Source organism: Megachile rotundata, unplaced genomic scaffold, assembly GCF_050947335.1.
Source record: "Megachile rotundata isolate GNS110a unplaced genomic scaffold, iyMegRotu1 scaffold0240, whole genome shotgun sequence".
NCBI classification, from domain to species: Eukaryota; Metazoa; Arthropoda; class Insecta; order Hymenoptera; family Megachilidae; genus Megachile; species Megachile rotundata.
In genome coordinates this window covers 155,742-181,326 of record NW_027473537.1, presented here as the reverse complement: position 1 = coordinate 181,326, position 25,585 = coordinate 155,742, and positions in this window count along the sequence as shown.

Here is a 25,585-nt window from a genome sequence, read left to right as displayed (position 1 = left end):
ATAGGAGTAATAAGTATAGTAAATGTCGTGCTATCGATCATATCTGCATAATATGGTTAATAATATGAGTTAGATTGATAACAATAAGAGTAATAAGTACAGTAATTGTCGTTCTATCGATAATATAAGCATAATATGGCTAATAATATGAGTTAGATCGATAATGATATGAGTAATAAGTACAGTAATTGTCGTTCTATCGATCATATATGCATAATATAGCTAATAATATGAGTAAGATTGATAATAATAATAGTAATAAGTATAGTAATTGTCGTTCTATCGATCATTTAAGCATAATATGGCTAATAATATGAGTTAGGTTGATAATAGTAAGAGTAGTGAGTATAGTAATTGTCGTTCTATCGATCATATATGCATAATATGGCTAATAATATGAGTTAGATTGATAATAATAACAGTAATAAGTACATTAATTGTCGTTCTATCGATAATATAAGCATAATATGGCTAATAATATGAGTTATGTTGATAATAATAAGAGTAATAAGTATAGTAAATGTCGTGCTATCGATCATATCTGCATAATATGGTTAATAATATGAGTTAGATTGATAATAATAATAGTCATAAGTATAGTAATTGTCGTTCTATCGATCATTTAAGCATAATATGGCTAATAATATGAGTTAGATCGATAATGATAAGAGTAATAAGTACAGTAATTGTCGTTCTATCGATCATATATGCATAATATAGCTAATAATATGAGTAAGATTGATAATAATAATAGTAATAAGTATAGTAATTGTCGTTCTATCGATCATATAAGCATAATATGGCTAATAATATGAGTTAGATTGATAATAATAAGAGTAATGGGTATAGTAATTGTAGTTCTATCGATCATATCTGCATAATATGGTTAATAATATGAGTTAGATTGATAATAGTGAGTGTAATAAGTATAGTAATTGTCGTTCTATCGATCATATCTACATAATATGGCTAATAATATGAGTTAGATTGATAATAATAAGAGTAATAAGTATAGTAATTGTCGTTCTATCGATCATATAAGCATAATATGGCTAATAATATGAGTTAGATCGATAATGATATGAGTAATAAGTATAGTAATTGTCGTTCTATCGATCATATCTGCATAATATGGTTAATAATATGAGTTAGATTCATAATAATAAGAGCAATAAGTATAGTAATTGTCGTTCTATCGATCATTTAAGCATAATATGGCTAATAATATGAGTTAGGTTGATAATAATAGGAGTAATAAGTATAGTAAATGTCGTGCTATCGATCATATCTGCATAATATGGTTAATAATATGAGTTAGATTGATAACAATAAGAGTAACAAGTACAGTAATTGTCGTTCTATCGATAATATAAGCATAATATGGCTAATAATATGAGTTAGATCGATAATGATATGAGTAATAAGTACAGTAATTGTCGTTCTATCGATCATTTAAGCATAATATGCCTAGTAATATGAGTTAGATTGATAATAGTGAGTGTAATAAGTATAGTAATTGTCGTTCTATCGATCATATCTGCATAATATGGCTAATAATATGAGTTAGATTGATAATAATAAGAGTAATAAGTATAGTAATTGTCGTTCTATCGATCATATAAGCATAATATGGCTAATAATATGAGTTAGATTGATAATAGTAAGTGTAATAAGTACAGTAATTGTCGTTCTGTCGATCATGTAAGCATAATATGGCTAATAATATGAGTTAGGTTGATAATAGTAAGAGTAGTGAGTATAGTAATTGTCGTTCTATCGATCATATATGCATAATATGGCTAATAATATGAGTTAGATTGATAATAATAACAGTAATAAGTACATTAATTGTCGTTCTATCGATAATATAAGCATAATATGGCTAATAATATGAGTTAGGTTGATAATAATAAGAGTAATAAGTATAGTAAATGTCGTGCTATCGATCATATCTGCATAATATGGTTAATAATATGAGTTAGATTGATAATAATAATAGTAATAAGTATAGTAATTGTCGTTCTATCGATCATTTAAGCATAATATGGCTTATAATATGAGTTAGATCGATAATGATAAGAGTAATAAGTACAGTAATTGTCGTTCTATCGATCATATATGCATAATATAGCTAATAATATGAGTAAGATTGATAATAATAATAGTAATAAGTATAGTAATTGTCGTTCTATCGATCATTTAAGCATAATATGGCTAATAATATGAGTTAAATTGATAATAATAACAGTAATAAGTACAGTAATTGTCGTTCTATCGATAATATAAGTATAATTTGGCTAATAGTATGAGTTAGATCGATAATAATAAGAGTAGTGAGTACAGTAATTGTCGTTCTATCGATCATATAAGCATAATATGGCTAAGAATATGAGATAGATTGATAATAATAAGAGTAATAAGTATAGTAATTGTCGTTCTATCGATCATTTAAGCATAATATGGCTGGTAATATGAGTTAGATTGATAATAATAAGAGTAACAAGTATAGTAATTGTCGTTCTATCTATCATATAAGCATAATATGGCTAATAATATGAGTTAGATTGATAATAATAAGAGTAATGAGTATAGTAATTGTAGTTCTATCGATCATATCTGCATAATATGGTTAGTAATATGAGTCAGATTCATAATAATAAGAGTAATAAGTATAGTAATTGTCGTTCTATCGATCATGTAAGCATAATATGGCTAATAATATGAGTTAGGTTGATAAAAGTAAGAATACTAAGTATAGTAATTGTCGTTCTGTCGACCATATAAGCATAATATGGCTAATAATATGAGTTAGATTGATAATAATAAGAGTAATAAGTATAGTAATTGTCGTTCTGTCGATCATATAAGCATAATATGGCTAATAATATGAGTTAGATCGATAATGATATGAGTAATAAGTACAGTAATTGTCGTTCTATCGATCATATAAGCATAATATGGTTAATAATATGAGTTAGATTGATAACAATAAGAGTAATAAGTAGAGTAATTGTCGTTCTATCGATAATATAAGCATAATATGGCTAATAATATGAGTTAGATCGATAATGATATGAGTAATAAGTACAGTAATTATCGTTCTATCGATCATTTAAGCATAATATGGCTAGTAATATGAGTTAGATTGATAATAATAAGAGTAATAAGTATAGTAATTGTCGTTCTATCGATCATTTAGGCATAATATGGCTAATAATATGAGTTAGGTAGATAAAAATAAGAATAATAAGTATAGTAATTGTCGTTCTATCGATCATACAAGCATAATATGGTTAATAATATGAGTTAGATTGATAATAATAAGAGTAATAAGTATAGTAATTGTCGTTCTATCGATCATATAAGCATAATATGGCTAATAATATGAGTAAGATTGATAATAATAATAGTAATAAGTGTAGTAATTGTCGTTCTATCGATCATATCTGCATAATATGGCTAATAATATGAGTTAGATTGATAATAATAAGAGTAATAAGTATAGTAACTGTCGTTCTATCGATCATATAAGCATAATATGGCTAATAATATGAGTTAGATTGACAATAATAAGAGTAATGGGTATAGTAATTGTAGTTCTATCGATCATATCTGCATAATATGGTTAATAATATGAGTTAGATTCATAATAATAAGAGTAATAAGTATAGTAATTGTCGTTCTATCGATCATTTAAGCATAATATGGCTAATAATATGAGTTAGATTGATAATAATGAGAGTAATAAGTATAGTAATTGTCGTTCTATCGATCATATAAGCATAATATGGCTAATAATATGAGATAGATCGATAATGGTAAGAGTAGTAAGTACAGTAATTGTCGTTCTATCGATCATATAAGCATAATATGGCTAATAATATGAGTTAGATTGATAATAATAACAGTAATGGGTATAGTAATTGTAGTTCTATCGATCATATCTGCATAATATGGTTAATAATATGAGTTAGATTCATAATAATTAGAGTAATAAGTATAGTAATTGTCCTTCTATCGATCATTTAAGCATAATATGGCTAATAATATGAGTTAGGTTGATAAAAATAAGAATAATAAGTATAGTAATTGTCGTTCTGTCGATCATATAAGCATAATATGGCTAATAATATGAGTTAGATTGATAATAATGAGAGTAATAAGTATAGTAATTGTCGTTCTATCGATCATTTAAGCATAATACGGCTAATAATATGAGTTAGGTTGATAATAATAAGAGTAATAAGTATAGTAAATGTCGTGCTATCGATCATATCTGCATAATATTGTTAATAATATGAGTTAGATTGATAATAGTGAGTGTAATAAGTATAGTAATTGTCGTTCTATCGATCATATCTGCATAATATGGCTAATAATATGAGTTAGATTGATAATAATAAGAGTAATAAGTATAGTAATTGTCGTTCTATCGATCATATAAGCATAAGATGGCTAATAATATGAGTTAGATTGATAATAGTAAGTGTAATAAGTACAGTAATTGTCGTTCTGTCGATCATATAAGCATAATACGGCTAATAATATGAGTTAGATTGATAATAATAAGAGTAGTGAGTACAGTAATTGTCGTTCTATCGATCATATAAGCATAATATGGCTAAGAATATGAGATAGATTGATAATAATAAGAGTAATAAGTATAGTAATTGTCGTTCTATCGATCATTTAAGCATAATATGGCTGGTAATATGAGTTAGATTGATAATAATAAGAGTAACAAGTATAGTAATTGTCGTTCTATCGATCATATAAGCATAATATGGCTAATAATATGAGTTAGATTGATAATAATAAGAGTAATGAGTATAGTAATTGTAGTTCTATCGATCATATCTGCATAATATGGTTAGTAATATGAGTCAGATTCATAATAATAAGAGTAATAAGTATAGTAATTGTCGTTCTATCGATCATTTAAGCATAATATGGCTAATAATATGAGTTAGGTTGATAAAAATAAGAATACTAAGTATAGTAATTGTCGTTCTGTCGACCATATAAGCATAATATGGCTAATAATATGAGTTAGATTGATAATAATAAGAGTAATAAGTATAGTAATTGTCGTTCTGTCGATCATATAAGCATAATATGGCTAATAATATGAGTTAGATCGATAATGATATGAGTAATAAGTACAGTAATTGTCGTTCTATCGATCATATAAGCATAATATGGTTAATAATATGAGTTAGATTGATAACAATAAGAGTAATAAGTACAGTAATTGTCGTTCTATCGATAATATAAGCATAATATGGCTAATAATATGAGTTAGATCGATAATGATATGAGTAATAAGTACAGTAATTGTCGTTCTATCGATCATTTAAGCATAATATGGCTAGTAATATGAGTTAGATTGATAATAATAAGAGTAATAAGTATAGTAATTGTCGTTCTATCGATCATTTAGGCATAATATGGCTAATAATATGAGTTAGGTAGATAAAAATAATAGTAATAAGTATAGTAATTGTCGTTCTGTCGATCATATAAGCATAATATGGCTAATAATATGAGTTAGATTGATAATAATGAGAGTAATAAGTATAGTAATTGTCGTTCTATCGATCATTTAAGCATAATACGGCTAATAATATGAGTTAGGTTGATAATAATAAGAGTAATAAGTATAGTAAATGTCGTGCTATCGATCATATCTGCATAATATTGTTAATAATATGAGTTAGATTGATAATAGTGAGTGTAATAAGTATAGTAATTGTCGTTCTATCGATCATATCTGCATAATATGGCTAATAATATGAGTTAGATTGATAATAATAAGAGTAATAAGTATAGTAATTGTCGTTCTATCGATCATATAAGCATAAGATGGCTAATAATATGAGTTAGATTGATAATAGTAAGTGTAATAAGTACAGTAATTGTCGTTCTGTCGATCATATAAGCATAATACGGCTAATAATATGAGTTAGATTGATAATAATAAGAGTAGTGAGTACAGTAATTGTCGTTCTATCGATCATATAAGCATAATATGGCTAAGAATATGAGATAGATTGATAATAATAAGAGTAATAAGTATAGTAATTGTCGTTCTATCGATCATTTAAGCATAATATGGCTGGTAATATGAGTTAGATTGATAATAATAAGAGTAACAAGTATAGTAATTGTCGTTCTATCGATCATATAAGCATAATATGGCTAATAATATGAGTTAGATTGATAATAATAAGAGTAATGAGTATAGTAATTGTAGTTCTATCGATCATATCTGCATAATATGGTTAGTAATATGAGTCAGATTCATAATAATAAGAGTAATAAGTATAGTAATTGTCGTTCTATCGATCATTTAAGCATAATATGGCTAATAATATGAGTTAGGTTGATAAAAATAAGAATACTAAGTATAGTAATTGTCGTTCTGTCGACCATATAAGCATAATATGGCTAATAATATGAGTTAGATTGATAATAATAAGAGTAATAAGTATAGTAATTGTCGTTCTGTCGATCATATAAGCATAATATGGCTAATAATATGAGTTAGATCGATAATGATATGAGTAATAAGTACAGTAATTGTCGTTCTATCGATCATATAAGCATAATATGGTTAATAATATGAGTTAGATTGATAACAATAAGAGTAATAAGTACAGTAATTGTCGTTCTATCGATAATATAAGCATAATATGGCTAATAATATGAGTTAGATCGATAATGATATGAGTAATAAGTACAGTAATTGTCGTTCTATCGATCATTTAAGCATAATATGGCTAGTAATATGAGTTAGATTGATAATAATAAGAGTAATAAGTATAGTAATTGTCGTTCTATCGATCATTTAGGCATAATATGGCTAATAATATGAGTTAGGTAGATAAAAATAATAGTAATAAGTATAGTAATTGTCGTTCTGTCGATCATATAAGCATAATATGGCTAATAATATGAGTTAGATTGATAATAATGAGAGTAATAAGTATAGTAATTGTCGTTCTATCGATCATTTAAGCATAATACGGCTAATAATATGAGTTAGGTTGATAATAATAAGAGTAATAAGTATAGTAAATGTCGTGCTATCGATCATATCTGCATAATATTGTTAATAATATGAGTTAGATTGATAATAGTGAGTGTAATAAGTATAGTAATTGTCGTTCTATCGATCATATCTGCATAATATGGCTAATAATATGAGTTAGATTGATAATAATAAGAGTAATAAGTATAGTAATTGTCGTTCTATCGATCATATAAGCATAATATGGCCAATAATATGAGTTAGATTGATAATAGTAAGTGTAATAAGTACAGTAATTGTCGTTCTGTCGATCATATAAGCATAATACGGCTAATAATATGAGTTAGATTGATAATAATAAGAGTAGTGAGTATAGTAATTGTCGTTCTATCGATCATATAAGCATAATATGGCTAATAATATGAGTTAGATTGATAATAATAAGAGTAATAAGTATAGTAATTGTCGTTCTATCGATCATTTAAGCATAATATGGCTAGTAATATGAGTTAGATTGACAATAATAAGAGTAATGGGTATAGTAATTGTAGTTCTATCGATCATATCTGCATAATATGGTTAATAATATGAGTTAGATTCATAATAATAAGAGTAATAAGTATAGTAATTGTCGTTCTATCGATCATTTAAGCATAATATGGCTAATAATATGAGTTAGATTGATAATAATAAGAGTAATAAGTATAGTAATTGTCGTTCTATCGATCATTTAAGCATAATATGGCTAATAATATGAGTTAGGTAGATAAAAATAAGAATAATAAGTATAGTAATTGTCGTTCTATCGATCATACAAGCATAATATGGTTAATAATATGAGTTAGATTGATAATAATAAGAGTAATAAGTATAGTAAATGTCGTGCTATCGATCATATCTGCATAATATGGTTAATAATATGAGTTAGATTGATAATAATAATAGTAATAAGTATAGTAATTGTCGTTCTATCGATCATTTAAGCATAATATGGCTTATAATATGAGTTAGATCGATAATGATAAGAGTAATAAGTACAGTAATTGTCGTTCTATCGATCATATATGCATAATATAGCTAATAATATGAGTAAGATTGATAATAATAATAGTAATAAGTATAGTAATTGTCGTTCTATCGATCATTTAAGCATAATATGGCTAATAATATGAGTTAAATTGATAATAATAACAGTAATAAGTACAGTAATTGTCGTTCTATCGATAATATTAGTATAATTTGGCTAATAGTATGAGTTAGATCGATAATAATAAGAGTAGTGAGTACAGTAATTGTCGTTCTATCGATCATATAAGCATAATATGGCTAAGAATATGAGATAGATTGATAATAATAAGAGTAATAAGTATAGTAATTGTCGTTCTATCGATCATTTAAGCATAATATGGCTGGTAATATGAGTTAGATTGATAATAATAAGAGTAACAAGTATAGTAATTGTCGTTCTATCGATCATATAAGCATAATATGGCTAATAATATGAGTTAGATTGATAATAATAAGAGTAATAAGTATAGTAAATGTCGTGCTATCGATCATATCTGCATAATATGGTTAATAATAGGAGTTAGATTGATAACAATAAGAGTAATAAGTACAGTAATTGTCGTTCTATCGATAATATAAGCATAATATGGCTAATAATATGAGTTAGATCGATAATGATATGAGTAATAAGTACAGTAATTGTCGTTCTATCGATCATTTAAGCATAATATGGCTAGTAATATGAGTTAGATTGATAATAATAAGAGTAATAAGTATAGTAATTGTCGTTCTATCGATCATTTAGGCATAATATGGCTAATAATATGAGTTAGGTAGATAAAAATAAGAATAATAAGTATAGTAATTGTCGTTCTATCGATCATACAAGCATAATATGGTTAATAATATGAGTTAGATTGATAATAATAAGAGTAATAAGTATAGTAATTGTCGTTCTATCGATCATATAAGCATAATATGGCTAATAATATGAGTAAGATTGATAATAATAATAGTAATAAGTGTAGTAATTGTCGTTCTATCGATCATATCTGCATAATATGGCTAATAATATGAGTTAGATTGATAATAATAAGAGTAATAAGTATAGTAACTGTCGTTCTATCGATCATATAAGCATAATATGGCTAATAATATGAGTTAGATTGACAATAATAGAGTAATGGGTATAGTAATTGTAGTTCTATCGATCATATCTGCATAATATGGTTAATAATATGAGTTAGATTCATAATAATAAGAGTAATAATTATAGTAATTGTCGTTCTATCGATCATTTAAGCATAATATGGCTAATAATATGAGTTAGATTGATAATAATGAGAGTAATAAGTATAGTAATTGTCGTTCTATCGATCATATAAGCATAATATGGCTAATAATATGAGTTAGATCGATAATGGTAAGAGTAGTAAGTACAGTAATTGTCGTTCTATCGATCATATAAGCATAATATGGCTAATAATATGAGTTAGATTGATAATAATAAGAGTAATGGGTATAGTAATTGTAGTTCTATCGATCATATCTGCATAATATGGTTAATAATATGAGTTAGATTCATAATAATAAGAGTAATAAGTATAGTAATTGTCCTTCTATCGATCATTTAAGCATAATATGGCTAATAATATGAGTTAGGTTGATAAAAATAAGAATAATAAGTATAGTAATTGTCGTTCTGTCGATCATATAAGCATAATATGGCTAATAATATGAGTTAGATTGATAATAATGAGAGTAATAAGTATAGTAATTGTCGTTCTATCGATCATTTAAGCATAATACGGCTAATAATATGAGTTAGGTTGATAATAATAAGAGTAATAAGTATAGTAAATGTCGTGCTATCGATCATATCTGCATAATATTGTTAATAATATGAGTTAGATTGATAATAGTGAGTGTAATAAGTATAGTAATTGTCGTTCTATCGATCATATCTGCATAATATGGCTAATAATATGAGTTAGATTGATAATAATAAGAGTAATAAGTCTAGTAATTGTCGTTCTATCGATCATATAAGCATAATATGGCTAATAATATGAGTTAGATCGATAATAGTAAGTGTAATAAGTACAGTAATTGTCGTTCTGTCGATCATATAAGCATAATACGGCTAATAATATGAGTTAGATTGATAATAATAAGAGTAGTGAGTATAGTAATTGTCGTTCTATCGATCATATAAGCATAATATGGCTAATAATATGAGTTAGATTGATAATAATAAGAGTAATAAGTATAGTAATTGTCGTTCTATCGATCATTTAAGCATAATATGGCTAGTAATATGAGTTAGATTGATAATAATAAGAGTAATAAGTATAGTAATTGTCGTTCTATCGATCATTTAAGCATAATATGGCTAATAATATGAGTTAGGTAGATAAAAATAAGAATAATAAGTATAGTAATTGTCGTTCTATCGATCATACAAGCATAATATGGTTAATAATATGAGTTAGATTGATAATAATAAGAGTAATAAGTATAGTAATTGTCGTTCTATCGATCATATAAGCATAATATGGCTAATAATATGAGTAAGATTGATAATAATAATAGTAATAAGTATAGTAATTGTCGTTCTATCGATCATATCTGCATAATATGGCTAATAATATGAGTTAGATTGATAATAATAAGAGTAATAAGTATAGTAATTGTCGTTCTATCGATCATATAAGCATAATATGGCTAATAATATGAGTTAGATCGATAATGATAAGAGTAGTAAGTACAGTAATTGTCGTTCTATCGATCATATAAGCATAATATGGCTAATAATATGAGTTAGATTGATAATAATAAGAGTAATGGGTATAGTAATTGTAGTTCTATCGATCATATCTGCATAATATGGTTAATAATATGAGTTAGATTGATAATAGTGAGTGTAATAAGTATAGTAATTGTCGTTCTATCGATCATATCTACATAATATGGCTAATAATATGAGTTAGATTGATAATAATAAGAGTAATAAGTATAGTAATTGTCGTTCTATCGATCATATAAGCATAATATGGCTAATAATATGAGTTAGATCGATAATGATATGAGTAATAAGTATAGTAATTGTCGTTCTATCGTTCATATCTGCATAATATGGTTAATAATATGAGTTATATTCATAATAATAAGAGCAATAAGTATAGTAATTGTCATTCTATCGATCATTTAAGCATAATATGGCTAATAATATGAGTTAGGTTGATAAAAATAAGAATAATAAGTATAGTAATTGTCGTTCTATCGATCATTTAAGCATAATACGGCTAATAATATGAGTTAGGTTGATAATAATAAGAGTAATAAGTATAGTAAATGTCGTGCTATCGATCATATCTGCATAATATTGTTAATAATATGAGTTAGATTGATAATAGTGAGTGTAATAAGTATAGTAATTGTCGTTCTATCGATCATATCTGCATAATATGGCTAATAATATGAGTTAGATTGATAATAATAAGAGTAATAAGTATAGTAATTGTCGTTCTATCGATCATATAAGCATAATATGGCTAATAATATGAGTTAGATTGATAATAGTAAGTGTAATAAGTACAGTAATTGTCGTTCTGTCGATCATATAAGCATAATACGGCTAATAATATGAGTTAGATTGATAATAATAAGAGTAGTGAGTATAGTAATTGTCGTTCTATCGATCATATAAGCATAATATGGCTAATAATATGAGTTAGATTGATAATAATAAGAGTAATAAGTATAGTAATTGTCGTTCTATCGATCATTTAAGCATAATATGGCTAGTAATATGAGTTAGATTGACAATAATAAGAGTAATGGGTATAGTAATTGTAGTTCTATCGATCATATCTGCATAATATGGTTAATAATATGAGTTAGATTCATAATAATAAGAGTAATAAGTATAGTAATTGTCGTTCTATCGATCATTTAAGCATAATATGGCTAATAATATGAGTTAGATTGATAATAATAAGAGTAATAAGTATAGTAATTGTCGTTCTATCGATCATTTAAGCATAATATGGCTAATAATATGAGTTAGGTAGATAAAAATAAGAATAATAAGTATAGTAATTGTCGTTCTATCGATCATACAAGCATAATATGGTTAATAATATGAGTTAGATTGATAATAATAAGAGTAATAAGTATAGTAAATGTCGTGCTATCGATCATATCTGCATAATATGGTTAATAATATGAGTTAGATTGATAATAATAATAGTAATAAGTATAGTAATTGTCGTTCTATCGATCATTTAAGCATAATATGGCTTATAATATGAGTTAGATCGATAATGATAAGAGTAATAAGTACAGTAATTGTCGTTCTATCGATCATATATGCATAATATAGCTAATAATATGAGTAAGATTGATAATAATAATAGTAATAAGTATAGTAATTGTCGTTCTATCGATCATTTAAGCATAATATGGCTAATAATATGAGTTAAATTGATAATAATAACAGTAATAAGTACAGTAATTGTCGTTCTATCGATAATATTAGTATAATTTGGCTAATAGTATGAGTTAGATCGATAATAATAAGAGTAGTGAGTACAGTAATTGTCGTTCTATCGATCATATAAGCATAATATGGCTAAGAATATGAGATAGATTGATAATAATAAGAGTAATAAGTATAGTAATTGTCGTTCTATCGATCATTTAAGCATAATATGGCTGGTAATATGAGTTAGATTGATAATAATAAGAGTAACAAGTATAGTAATTGTCGTTCTATCGATCATATAAGCATAATATGGCTAATAATATGAGTTAGATTGATAATAATAAGAGTAATAAGTATAGTAAATGTCGTGCTATCGATCATATCTGCATAATATGGTTAATAATAGGAGTTAGATTGATAACAATAAGAGTAATAAGTACAGTAATTGTCGTTCTATCGATAATATAAGCATAATATGGCTAATAATATGAGTTAGATCGATAATGATATGAGTAATAAGTACAGTAATTGTCGTTCTATCGATCATTTAAGCATAATATGGCTAGTAATATGAGTTAGATTGATAATAATAAGAGTAATAAGTATAGTAATTGTCGTTCTATCGATCATTTAGGCATAATATGGCTAATAATATGAGTTAGGTAGATAAAAATAAGAATAATAAGTATAGTAATTGTCGTTCTATCGATCATACAAGCATAATATGGTTAATAATATGAGTTAGATTGATAATAATAAGAGTAATAAGTATAGTAATTGTCGTTCTATCGATCATATAAGCATAATATGGCTAATAATATGAGTAAGATTGATAATAATAATAGTAATAAGTGTAGTAATTGTCGTTCTATCGATCATATCTGCATAATATGGCTAATAATACGAGTTAGATTGATAATAATAAGAGTAATAAGTATAGTAACTGTCGTTCTATCGATCATATAAGCATAATATGGCTAATAATATGAGTTAGATTGACAATAATAAGAGTAATGGGTATAGTAATTGTAGTTCTATCGATCATATCTGCATAATATGGTTAATAATATGAGTTAGATTCATAATAATAAGAGTAATAATTATAGTAATTGTCGTTCTATCGATCATTTAAGCATAATATGGCTAATAATATGAGTTAGATTGATAATAATGAGAGTAATAAGTATAGTAATTGTCGTTCTATCGATCATATAAGCATAATATGGCTAATAATATGAGTTAGATCGATAATGGTAAGAGTAGTAAGTACAGTAATTGTCGTTCTATCGATCATATAAGCATAATATGGCTAATAATATGAGTTAGATTGATAATAATAAGAGTAATGGGTATAGTAATTGTAGTTCTATCGATCATATCTGCATAATATGGTTAATAATATGAGTTAGATTCATAATAATAAGAGTAATAAGTATAGTAATTGTCCTTCTATCGATCATTTAAGCATAATATGGCTAATAATATGAGTTAGGTTGATAAAAATAAGAATAATAAGTATAGTAATTGTCGTTCTGTCGATCATATAAGCATAATATGGCTAATAATATGAGTTAGATTGATAATAATGAGAGTAATAAGTATAGTAATTGTCGTTCTATCGATCATTTAAGCATAATACGGCTAATAATATGAGTTAGGTTGATAATAATAAGAGTAATAAGTATAGTAAATGTCGTGCTATCGATCATATCTGCATAATATTGTTAATAATATGAGTTAGATTGATAATAGTGAGTGTAATAAGTATAGTAATTGTCGTTCTATCGATCATATCTGCATAATATGGCTAATAATATGAGTTAGATTGATAATAATAAGAGTAATAAGTCTAGTAATTGTCGTTCTATCGATCATATAAGCATAATATGGCTAATAATATGAGTTAGATCGATAATAGTAAGTGTAATAAGTACAGTAATTGTCGTTCTGTCGATCATATAAGCATAATACGGCTAATAATATGAGTTAGATTGATAATAATAAGAGTAGTGAGTATAGTAATTGTCGTTCTATCGATCATATAAGCATAATATGGCTAATAATATGAGTTAGATTGATAATAATAAGAGTAATAAGTATAGTAATTGTCGTTCTATCGATCATTTAAGCATGATATGGCTAGTAATATGAGTTAGATTGATAATAATAAGAGTAATAAGTATAGTAATTGTCGTTCTATCGATCATTTAAGCATAATATGGCTAATAATATGAGTTAGGTAGATAAAAATAAGAATAATAAGTATAGTAATTGTCGTTCTATCGATCATACAAGCATAATATGGTTAATAATATGAGTTAGATTGATAATAATAAGAGTAATAAGTATAGTAATTGTCGTTCTATCGATCATATAAGCATAATATGGCTAATAATATGAGTAAGATTGATAATAATAATAGTAATAAGTATAGTAATTGTCGTTCTATCGATCATATCTGCATAATATGGCTAATAATATGAGTTAGATTGATAATAATAAGAGTAATAAGTATAGTAATTGTCGTTCTATCGATCATATAAGCATAATATGGCTAATAATATGAGTTAGATCGATAATGATAAGAGTAGTAAGTACAGTAATTGTCGTTCTATCGATCATATAAGCATAATATGGCTAATAATATGAGTTAGATTGATAATAATAAGAGTAATGGGTATAGTAATTGTAGTTCTATCGATCATATCTGCATAATATGGTTAATAATATGAGTTAGATTGATAATAGTGAGTGTAATAAGTATAGTAATTGTCGTTCTATCGATCATATCTACATAATATGGCTAATAATATGAGTTAGATTGATAATAATAAGAGTAATAAGTATAGTAATTGTCGTTCTATCGATCATATAAGCATAATATGGCTAATAATATGAGTTAGATCGATAATGATATGAGTAATAAGTATAGTAATTGTCGTTCTATCGTTCATATCTGCATAATATGGTTAATAATATGAGTTATATTCATAATAATAAGAGCAATAAGTATAGTAATTGTCATTCTATCGATCATTTAAGCATAATATGGCTAATAATATGAGTTAGGTTGATAAAAATAAGAATAATAAGTATAGTAATTGTCGTTCTATCGATCATATAAGCATAATATGGCTAATAATATGAGTTAGGTTGATAATAATAGGAGTAATAAGTATAGTAAATGTCGTGCTATCGATCATATCTGCATAATATGGTTAATAATATGAGTTAGATTGATAACAATAAGAGTAATAAGTACAGTAATTGTCGTTCTATCGATAATATAAGCATAATATGGCTAATAATATGAGTTAGATCGATAATGATATGAGTAATAAGTACAGTAATTGTCGTTCTATCGATCATATATGCATAATATAGCTAATAATATGAGTAAGATTGATAATAATAATAGTAATAAGTATAGTAATTGTCGTTCTATCGATCATTTAAGCATAATATGGCTAATAATATGAGTTAGGTTGATAATAGTAAGAGTAGTGAGTATAGTAATTGTCGTTCTATCGATCATATATGCATAATATGGCTAATAATATGAGTTAGATTGATAATAATAACAGTAATAAGTACATTAATTGTCGTTCTATCGATAATATAAGCATAATATGGCTAATAATATGAGTTATGTTGATAATAATAAGAGTAATAAGTATAGTAAATGTCGTGCTATCGATCATATCTGCATAATATGGTTAATAATATGAGTTAGATTGATAATAATAATAGTCATAAGTATAGTAATTGTCGTTCTATCGATCATTTAAGCATAATATGGCTAATAATATGAGTTAGATCGATAATGATAAGAGTAATAAGTACAGTAATTGTCGTTCTATCGATCATATATGCATAATATAGCTAATAATATGAGTAAGATTGATAATAATAATAGTAATAAGTATAGTAATTGTCGTTCTATCGATCATATAAGCATAATATGGCTAATAATATGAGTTAGATTGATAATAATAAGAGTAATGGGTATAGTAATTGTAGTTCTATCGATCATATCTGCATAATATGGTTAATAATATGAGTTAGATTGATAATAGTGAGTGTAATAAGTATAGTAATTGTCGTTCTATCGATCATATCTACATAATATGGCTAATAATATGAGTTAGATTGATAATAATAAGAGTAATAAGTATAGTAATTGTCGTTCTATCGATCATATAAGCATAATATGGCTAATAATATGAGTTAGATCGATAATGATATGAGTAATAAGTATAGTAATTGTCGTTCTATCGATCATATCTGCATAATATGGTTAATAATATGAGTTAGATTCATAATAATAAGAGCAATAAGTATAGTAATTGTCGTTCTATCGATCATTTAAGCATAATATGGCTAATAATATGAGTTAGGTTGATAATAATAGGAGTAATAAGTATAGTAAATGTCGTGCTATCGATCATATCTGCATAATATGGTTAATAATATGAGTTAGATTGATAACAATAAGAGTAATAAGTACAGTAATTGTCGTTCTATCGATAATATAAGCATAATATGGCTAATAATATGAGTTAGATCGATAATGATATGAGTAATAAGTACAGTAATTGTCGTTCTATCGATCATTTAAGCATAATATGCCTAGTAATATGAGTTAGATTGATAATAGTGAGTGTAATAAGTATAGTAATTGTCGTTCTATCGATCATATCTGCATAATATGGCTAATAATATGAGTTAGATTGATAATAATAAGAGTAATAAGTATAGTAATTGTCGTTCTATCGATCATATAAGCATAATATGGCTAATAATATGAGTTAGATTGATAATAGTAAGTGTAATAAGTACAGTAATTGTCGTTCTGTCGATCATGTAAGCATAATATGGCTAATAATATGAGTTAGGTTGATAATAGTAAGAGTAGTGAGTATAGTAATTGTCGTTCTATCGATCATATAAGCATAATATGGCTAATAATATGAGTTAGATCGATAATGATAACAGTAGTAAGTACAGTAATTGTCGTTCTATCGATCATATAAGCATAATATGGCTAATAATATGAGTTAGATTGATAATAATAAGAGTAATGGGTATAGTAATTGTAGTTCTATCGATCATATCTGCATAATATGGTTAATAATATGAGTTAGATTGATAATAGTGAGTGTAATAAGTATAGTAATTGTCGTTCTATCGATCATATCTACATAATATGGCTAATAATATGAGTTAGATTGATAATAATAAGAGTAATAAGTATAGTAATTGTCGTTCTATCGATCATATAAGCATAATATGGCTAATAATATGAGTTAGATCGATAATGATATGAGTAATAAGTATAGTAATTGTCGTTCTATCGATCATATCTGCATAATATGGTTAATAATATGAGTTATATTCATAATAATAAGAGCAATAAGTATAGTAATTGTCATTCTATCGATCATTTAAGCATAATATGGCTAATAATATGAGTTAGGTTGATAAAAATGAGAATAATAAGTATAGTAATTGTCGTTCTATCGATCATATAAGCATAATATGGCTAATAATATGAGTTAGGTTGATAATAATAGGAGTAATAAGTATAGTAAATGTCGTGCTATCGATCATATCTGCATAATATGGTTAATAATATGAGTTAGATTGATAACAATAAGAGTAATAAGTACAGTAATTGTCGTTCTATCGATAATATAAGCATAATATGGCTAATAATATGAGTTAGATCGATAATGATATGAGTAATAAGTACAGTAATTGTCGTTCTATCGATCATATATGCATAATATAGCTAATAATATGAGTAAGATTGATAATAATAATAGTAATAAGTATAGTAATTGTCGTTCTATCGATCATTTAAGCATAATATGGCTAATAATATGAGTTAGGTTGATAATAGTAAGAGTAGTGAGTATAGTAATTGTCGTTCTATCGATCATATATGCATAATATGGCTAATAATATGAGTTAGATTGATAATAATAACAGTAATAAGTACATTAATTGTCGTTCTATCGATAATATAAGCATAATATGGCTAATAATATGAGTTATGTTGATAATAATAAGAGTAATAAGTATAGTAAATGTCGTGCTATCGATCATATCTGCATAATATGGTTAATAATATGAGTTAGATTGATAATAATAATAGTCATAAGTATAGTAATTGTCGTTCTATCGATCATTTAAGCATAATATGGCTAATAATATGAGTTAGATCGATAATGATAAGAGTAATAAGTACAGTAATTGTCGTTCTATCGATCATATATGCATAATATAGCTAATAATATGAGTAAGATTGATAATAATAATAGTAATAAGTATAGTAATTGTCGTTCTATCGATCATATAAGCATAATATGGCTAATAATATGAGTTAGATTGATAATAATAAGAGTAATGGGTATAGTAATTGTAGTTCTATCGATCATATCTGCATAATATGGTTAATAATATGAGTTAGATTGATAATAGTGAGTGTAATAAGTATAGTAATTGTCGTTCTATCGATCATATCTACATAATATGGCTAATAATATGAGTTAGATTGATAATAATAAGAGTAATAAGTATAGTAATTGTCGTTCTATCGATCATATAAGCATAATATGGCTAATAATATGAGTTAGATCGATAATGATATGAGTAATAAGTATAGTAAATGTCGTGCTATCGATCATATCTGCATAATATGGTTAATAATATGAGTTAGATTGATAACAATAAGAGTAATAAGTACAGTAATTGTCGTTCTATCGATAATATAAGCATAATATGGCTAATAATATGAGTTAGATCGATAATGATATGAGTAATAAGTACAGTAATTGTCGTTCTATCGATCATTTAAGCATAATATGCCTAGTAATATGAGTTAGATTGATAATAGTGAGTGTAATAAGTATAGTAATTGTCGTTCTATCAATCATATCTGCATAATATGGCTAATAATATGAGTTAGATTGATAATAATAAGAGTAATAAGTATAGTAATTGTCGTTCTATCGATCATATAAGCATAATATGGCTAATAATATGAGTTAGATTGATAATAGTAAGTGTAATAAGTACAGTAATTGTCGTTCTGTCGATCATGTAAGCATAATATGGCTAATAATATGAGTTAGGTTGATAATAGTAAGAGTAGTGAGTATAGTAATTGTCGTTCTATCGATCATATATGCATAATATGGCTAATAATATGAGTTAGATTGATAATAATAACAGTAATAAGTACATTAATTGTCGTTCTATCGATCATATCTGCATAATATGGTTAATAATATGAGTTAGATTGATAACAATAAGAGTAATAAGTACAGTAATTGTCGTTCTATCGATAATATAAGCATAATATGGCTAATAATATGAGTTAGATCGATAATGATATGAGTAATAAGTACAGTAATTGTCGTTCTATCGATCATTTAAGCATAATATGCCTAGTAATATGAGTTAGATTGATAATAGTGAGTGTAATAAGTATAGTAATTGTCGTTCTATCGATCATATCTGCATAATATGGCTAATAATATGAGTTAGATTGATAATAATAAGAGTAATAAGTATAGTAATTGTCGTTCTATCGATCATATATGCATAATATGGCTAATAATATGAGTTAGATTGATAATAATAACAGTAATAAGTACATTAATTGTCGTTCTATCGATCATATCTGCATAATATGGTTAATAATATGAGTTAGATTGATAACAATAAGAGTAATAAGTACAGTAATTGTCGTTCTATCGATAATATAAGCATAATATGGCTAATAATATGAGTTAGATCGATAATGATATGAGTAATAAGTACAGTAATTGTCGTTCTATCGATCATTTAAGCATAATATGCCTAGTAATATGAGTTAGATTGATAATAGTGAGTGTAATAAGTATAGTAATTGTCGTTCTATCGATCATATCTGCATAATATGGCTAATAATATGAGTTAGATCGATAATGATATGAGTAATAAGTACAGTAATTGTCGTTCTATCGATCATATAAGCATAATATGGTTAATAATATGAGTTAGATTGATAACAATAAGAGTAATAAGTACAGTAATTGTCGTTCTATCCATAATATAAGCATAATATGGCTAATAATATGAGTTAGATCGATAATGATATGAGTAATAAGTACAGTAATTATCGTTCTATCGATCATTTAAGCATAATATGGCTAGTAATATGAGTTAGATTGATAATAATAAGAGTAATAAGTATAGTAATTGTCGTTCTATCGATCATTTAGGCATAATATGGCTAATAATATGAGTTAGGTAGATAAAAATAAGAATAATAAGTATAGTAATTGTCGTTCTATCGATCATACAAGCATAATATGGTTAATAATATGAGTTAGATTGATAATAATAAGAGTAATAAGTATAGTAATTGTCGTTCTATCGATCATATAAGCATAATATGGCTAATAATATGAGTAAGATTGATAATAGTAATAGTAATAAGTGTAGTAATTGTCGTTCTATCGATCATATCTGCATAATATGGCTAATAATATGAGTTAGATTGATAATAATAAGAGTAATAAGTATAGTAACTGTCGTTCTATCGATCATATAAGCATAATATGGCTAATAATATGAGTTAGATTGACAATAATAAGAGTAATGGGTATAGTAATTGTAGTTCTATCGATCATATCTGCATAATATGGTTAATAATATGAGTTAGATTCATAATAATAAGAGTAATAAGTATAGTAATTGTCGTTCTATCGATCATTTAAGCATAATATGGCTAATAATATGAGTTAGATTGATAATAATGAGAGTAATAAGTATAGTAATTGTCGTTCTATCGATCATATAAGCATAATATGGCTAATAATATGAGATAGATCGATAATGGTAAGAGTAGTAAGTACAGTAATTGTCGTTCTATCGATCATATAAGCATAATATGGCTAATAGTATGAGTTAGATTGATAATAATAACAGTAATGGGTATAGTAATTGTAGTTCTATCGATCATATCTGCATAATATGGTTAATAATATGAGTTAGATTCATAATAATTAGAGTAATAAGTATAGTAATTGTCCTTCTATCGATCATTTAAGCATAATATGGCTAATAATATGAGTTAGGTTGATAAAAATAAGAATAATAAGTATAGTAATTGTCGTTCTGTCGATCATATAAGCATAATATGGCTAATAATATGAGTTAGATTGATAATAATGAGAGTAATAAGTATAGTAATTGTCGTTCTATCGATCATTTAAGCATAATACGGCTAATAATATGAGTTAGGTTGATAATAATAAGAGTAATAAGTATAGTAAATGTCGTGCTATCGATCATATCTGCATAATATTGTTAATAATATGAGTTAGATTGATAATAGTGAGTGTAATAAGTATAGTAATTGTCGTTCTATCGATCATATCTGCATAATATGGCTAATAATATGAGTTAGATTGATAATAATAAGAGTAATAAGTATAGTAATTGTCGTTCTATCGATCATATAAGCATAAGATGGCTAATAATATGAGTTAGATTAATAATAGTAAGTGTAATAAGTACAGTAATTGTCGTTCTGTCGATCATATAAGCATAATACGGCTAATAATATGAGTTAGATTGATAATAATAAGAATAATAAGTATAGTAATTGTCGTTCTATCGATCATACAAGCATAATATGGTTAATAATATGAGTTAGATTGATAATAATAAGAGTAATAAGTATAGTAATTGTCGTTCTATCGATCATTTAGGCATAATATGGCTAATAATATGAGTTAGGTAGATAAAAATAAGAATAATAAGTATAGTAATTGTCGTTCTATCGATCATACAAGCATAATATGGTTAATAATATGAGTTAGATTGATAATAATAAGAGTAATAAGTATAGTAATTGTCGTTCTATCGATCATATAAGCATAATATGGCTAATAATATGAGTAAGATTGATAATAATAATAGTAATAAGTGTAGTAATTGTCGTTCTATCGATCATATCTGCATAATATGGCTAATAATATGAGTTAGATTGATAATAATAAGAGTAATAAGTATAGTAACTGTCGTTCTATCGATCATATAAGCATAATATGGCTAATAATATGAGTTAGATTGACAATAATAAGAGTAATGGGTATAGTAATTGTAGTTCTATCGATCATATCTGCATAATATGGTTAATAATATGAGTTAGATTCATAATAATAAGAGTAATAAGTATAGTAATTGTCGTTCTATCGATCATTTAAGCATAATATGGCTAATAATATGAGTTAGATTGATAATAATGAGAGTAGTAAGTATAGTAATTGTCGTTCTATCGATCATATAAGCATAATATGGCTAATAATATGAGTTAGATCGATAATGGTAAGAGTAGTAAGTACAGTAATTGTCGTTCTATCGATCATATAAGCATAATATGGCTAATAATATGAGTTAGATTGATAATAATAAGAGTAATGGGTATAGTAATTGTAGTTCTATCGATCATATCTGCATAATATGGTTAATAATATGAGTTAGATTCATAATAATAAGAGTAATAAGTATAGTAATTGTCCTTCTATCGATCATTTAAGCATAATATGGCTAATAATATGAGTTAGGTTGATAAAAATAAGAATAATAAGTATAGTAATTGTCGTTCTGTCGATCATATAAGCATAATATGGCTAATAATATGAGTTAGATTGATAATAATGAGAGTAATAAGTATAGTAATTGTCGTTCTATCGATCATTTAAGCATAAAACGGCTAATAATATGAGTTAGGTTGATAATAATAAGAGTAATAAGTATAGTAAATGTCGTGCTATCGATCATATCTGCATAATATTGTTAATAATATGAGTTAGATTGATAATAGTGAGTGTAATAAGTATAGTAATTGTCGTTCTATTGATCATATCTGCATAATATGGCTAATAATATGAGTTAGATTGATAATAATAAGAGTAATAAGTATAGTAATTGTCGTTCTATCGATAATTTAAGCATAATATGGCTAATAATATGAGTTAGGTAGATAAAAATAAGAATAATAAGTATAGTAATTGTCGTTCTATCGATCATACAAGCATAATATGGTTAATAATATGAGTTAGATTGATAATAATAAGAGTAATAAGTATAGTAATTGTCGTTCTATCGATCATTTAGGCATAATATGGCTAATAATATGAGTTAGGTAGATAAAAATAAGAATAATAAGTATAGTAATTGTCGTTCTATCGATCATACAAGCATAATATGGCTAATAATATGAGTTAGGTTGATAATAATAGGAGTAATAAGTATAGTAAATGTCGTGCTATCGATCATATCTGCATAATATGGTTAATAATATGAGTTAGATTGATAACAATAAGAGTAATAAGTATAGTAATTGTCGTTCTATCGATCATATAAGCATAATATGGCTAATAATATGAGTTAGATTGATAATAATAAGAGTAATGGGTATAGTAATTGTAGTTCTATCGATCATATCTGCATAATATGGTTAATAATATGAGTTAGATTGATAATAGTGAGTGTAATAAGTATAGTAATTGTCGTTCTATCGATCATATCTACATAATATGGCTAATAATATGAGTTAGATCGATAATGATAAGAGTAATAAGTACAGTAATTGTCGTTCTATCGATCATATATGCATAATATAGCTAATAATATGAGTAAGATTGATAATAATAATAGTAATAAGTATAGTAATTGTCGTTCTATCGATCATTTAAGCATAATATGGCTAATAATATGAGTTAAATTGATAATAATAACAGTAATAAGTACAGTAATTGTCGTTCTATCGATAATATAAGCATAATTTGGCTAATAGTATGAGTTAGATCGATAATAATAAGAGTAGTGAGTACAGTAATTGTCGTTCTATCGATCATATAAGCATAATATGGCTAAGAATATGAGATAGATTGATAATAATAAGAGTAATAAGTATAGTAATTGTCGTTCTATCGATCATTTAAGCATAATATGGCTAATAATATGAGTTAGGTTGATAAAAATAAGAATAATAAGTATAGTAATTGTCGTTCTGTCGACCATATAAGCATAATATGGCTAATAATATGAGTTAGGTTGATAATAATAGGAGCAATAAGTATAGTAAATGTCGTGCTATCGATCATATCTGCATAATATGGTTAATAATATGAGTTAGATTGATAACAATAAGAGTAATAAGTACAGTAATTGTCGTTCTATCGATAATATAAGCATAATATGGCTAATAATATGAGTTAGATCGATAATGATATGAGTAATAAGTACAGTAATTGTCGTTCTATCGATCATATAAGCATAATATGGCTAATAATATGAGTTAGATTGATAATAGTATGAGTAATAGGTATAGTAATTGTCGTTCTATCGATCATATAAGCATAATATGGCTAATAATATGAGTTAGATTGATAATAGTAAGTGTAATAAGTACAGTAATTGTCGTTCTGTCGATCATATAAGCATAATATGGCTAATAATATGAGTTAGATTGATAATAATAAGAGTAGTGAGTATAGTAATTGTCGTTCTATCGATCATATAAGCATAATATGGCTAATAATATGAGTTAGATTGATAATAATAAGAGTAATAAGTATAGTAATTGTCGTTCTATCGATCATTTAAGCATAATATGGCTAGTAATATGAGTTAGATTGATAATAATAAGAGTAATAGGTATAGTTATTGTCGTTCTATCGATCATTTAAGCATAATATGGCTAATAATATGAGTTAGATTGATAATAATAACAGTAATAAGTACAGTAATTGTCGCTCTATCGATAATATAAGCATAATATGGCTAATAATATGAGTTAGATCGATAATAATAAGAGTAATAAGTACAGTAATTGTCGTTCTATCGATCATATATGCATAATATAGCTAATAATATGAGTAAGATTGATAATAATAATAGTAATAAGTATAGTAATTGTCGTTCTATCGATCATTTAAGCATAATATGGCTAATAATATGAGTTAAATTGATAATAATAACAGTAATAAGTACAGTAA